General features: G+C 47.8%; 1 pseudogene; it reads right to left on the minus strand.

Moving 5' to 3' along the window:
- Positions 1-1,762: 1,762 nt before the first annotated feature.
- Positions 1,763-2,433, minus strand: LOC101533621 (cysteine and glycine-rich protein 2-like; annotated as a pseudogene).
- Between the last annotated feature and the right edge of the window lie 1,042 nt (positions 2,434-3,475).

Consider the following 3,475-nt stretch of genomic DNA (forward strand, 5'->3'; position numbering starts at 1 on the left):
ATTAAATAAAATGTTTTCCTTCAGCAGAGTTTCTGAAACCTGATCCTCTATTTGTATAGAGAGTATTTACTGGGTACTATTCACAAGGCACAGCATTGGGCACGGAGAATATGAGCATAATCTTTGTTCTCTGTGAAAAATTTTACTATCATTTGCATAACCTGCTACTTATTTGCATCACACCGTCAGAATTGCATTTTGTAAAATCCATTAAGACATTTTGCTGGGGGCACAGTGATCACTGGGGATTTAGGCATCAGAGTACCTGGGTTCAGGTCTCAGTTCCACTTCAGATTCCAGACAACGGATGTCCTGAATGAATGGCCACTCCAGTACTGGGGGGTCCTGCCGCCTGTGAGGGAGACTTAAATGGAATTGGGGCTGCTGGCTTCAGCTGACCCTGTGTTAGCTGTTGAGGGCATTTGAGGAGAGAACCAGCAGATGGAAGATCCTCTCTCTCTATCTTCCACACAAATAAAGTGTTTAAAAGCTGGACCTGGCGCGATAGCTTAGTGACGAAATTCTTACCTTGGACACACAACGGGATCCCACATGGGTGCTGATTCTAATCCTGCCAGCCCTGCTTCCCATCTAGCTCCTTGCTTGTGGCCTGGGAAAGCAGTGGAGGACAGCCCAAAGCCTTGAGACCCTGCACCTGCATGGGAGACCCAGAAGAGGAGACTTCTGGCTCCTGGCTTCGGATTGGCTCAGCTCCAGCCATTGTGGCCACTTGGGGAGTGAATCCACAGATGGAAGATCTTCCTTTCTGTCTCTCCTCCTTTCTGTATATCTGACTTTCTAATAAAAATGAAAATTAAAAAAAAATTTAAAAGAGGAGGGGAAAAAATGAAAGCAGCTCTGCTTGAAGCAGCGGCACAGCTGAGAGACTGAGATCCCAGTGGGAGTGGAGACAAATGGGAAGTCAATACCACACATAGGCAGCTGCCAGCACCTCTTGGAAACCCGCAGAGAAAAGGCAGAGCGTAGACCAAGAAGCCTGGGAGTGGACACTGAGGACATGAACCTGCTGCTGGACTGTGACTATCAGGGCCAGCCAGCTTTTCAAAGACCTGTGTGGCCTTTCTCTTGGCTTGTTTGCTGCACAACCTCATGTTAGCATTTGGCAGGAACCACCTAGGTTCACACACCCACACCTAGATGGACACAGACACACAGGCACCTGCTGTGAGTTTCCTTTCCCATGTCAGAGAAATGCATGGCCAGAGCAGAGCTCCCGATGTACATACGTGTCGCTTCTAGATGCCTCACAAGCCCTCCACTTAGGGTGGGCATCCTCAGGAATTGCCCTCCACCCCTCGGTCTCTCCCGGCAGACTGAGAATGTTACCTGTTCCTTTTCCACTTGCAGCAGACTGTAACCAGACACGGCTGTTCCTGTCCAGGACACTGCTGATGCTGCCCACGCCAGGGGACCAACATCCCTGTCTCCGATGACTGCGGCTTCTCATGTTTTCTCTCTGCCTGTTGCCTCTCCCTTTCTGTAGTCGTGAGCATTCACCCATGGAGCTGGTGCGAAGTGCAGAATCCATCACTCAGAGCCAGCTTGACTCAGGAGATGAGAACAAGCGAGCTCTGTTGGCCTTTTTTTTTTTTTTTTCTTTTCTGAGGTGAAATTGTATTGAAAATAAGGGAATAGTTCTTAAAAATGCTGGTTACAAAGCAAAATGATATATTGCATTCTTACAAGGAGCCATTCTAAGTACAGGGCAATACACAGTACTTAATGCTGTAGATTCTCACAGTGGTTTAGCGTTAGGTCATTTGTGTATAGATGATGAAGAGCTTCTTGGTGTGTATTGCTTGGTTCTGTGCCGGCACCATGACTGAGCATGAACAAGGGCTCCTGCTCCTTGACCATAACCAAATACTTTGGCCCCAAATTTCTTTGCCTAACATCCTTTACAATAGATTTCACCTTCCTTCTCGATCAGAGTTGTTGATTCAAGACTCTTGCCACACTTTGCACATTGGAAGCAATTATTGTGCCAGGGCTTTCCAGCTCCAATTATCTTCTCAGCAGCACACACAGAATCCCCACATCTGGAACACTTCTCAGCACCTCCATATTTCTGGGCAAACTTGGAAGTATTTGGGTTTGTTGTAGGTCTGTGAGGTTGAATGCTCTCTGGCTTGATGCCCAGTCTCTCACCCTGGTCCATGTTGAGCGTGCCAACACCCTGGCCATAACCCTAGCCTTTGGGGCCATACTTCTTTCCATAGCAGGATTTGCAGTAGATCTCTCCATCATGAATTGCCACTGTTGTGCTATCTAAATTTTTCCTGCAAACCATGCAAAGGAAGCAGCAGAAGTGGAAGCTCCTTCCATCACACTGCACCTCTTCCGCATGGTAGACACTCCTCCCGCAGGCCCCATACTTGTTTCCACCTCCCCAGACAGGCATGTTGAAACTTCTTAGGCCCTCTTGCAAACAAATGGCTGCTGGCCTCTCATTTTACAAACACCGTTACTGGGATAGGTCAGGCGGCTGCCTGGGATGCCTGCATCCCATATTGTATTGTCTGGGATGCAGGCCTGCCTCTGTTTCTAATCTATCAATCCATCAGCTTTTTGATGATGCTCAGTCTGGGAGGCAAACAGGTGATGCTGAATTCAAGTCCTTAGGTCTTTGTCCCCCCTGCCCCTCCCACAAACAAAAGAATGACCCAGATTGGCCCAGCCTTGTCTACTGTGGACTTTAGGGGAGTAAATCAGCAAATGTAAGATCTGTTTCTCTATCTCCCAGGAAGTTTCACTCTACTTTTCTTTTTTTTTTTTTTTTTAAAGATTTATTCATTTTATTACAGCCAGATATACACAGAGGAGGAGAGACAGAGAGGAAGATCTTCCGTCCAATGATTCACTCCCCAAGTGAGCCGCAACGGGCCGATGTGCGCCGATCCGAAGCCGGGAACCAGGAACCTCTTCCGGGTCTCCCACACGGGTGCAGGGTCCCAATGCATTGGGTCATCCTCGACTGCTTTCCCAGGCCACAAGCAGGGAGCTGGATGGGAAGTGGAGCTTCTGGGATTAGAACCGGTGCCCATATGGGATCCTGGGGCTTTCAAGGCAAGGACTTTAGCCGTTAGGCCATGCTGCCGGGCCCTCACTCTACTTTTCTAATAAATAACAACAAATACACAAACATTTAAAAATGCTCTTACTTATCCGAATCCTAGTTTGGGTTTAGATCATTCACAAAAGAACAGATTGTCACCAATTTACAACTTACAGAATCCAGGGAAGTTCTGGACGTTGGTAAGCCTATCAGTTAAAATTTGGTCATCATATCCCATAACTACAAAATTATCCCTAGTGGGAAGCCTCCCAAGTCTGCCCACAAAAAGCCCCAGCTGTTCAAAAACACAGCTCAATGGAGGGAAGGCAGCCCCCCAGCCTAACCAGGACCACCAAAGTGTTTCCACTGGAACGCAAGTCTTGTACCAACGAGCAAGCC

This window comes from Ochotona princeps, chromosome 11 (assembly GCF_030435755.1).
Source record: "Ochotona princeps isolate mOchPri1 chromosome 11, mOchPri1.hap1, whole genome shotgun sequence".
NCBI classification, from domain to species: domain Eukaryota; kingdom Metazoa; phylum Chordata; class Mammalia; order Lagomorpha; family Ochotonidae; genus Ochotona; species Ochotona princeps.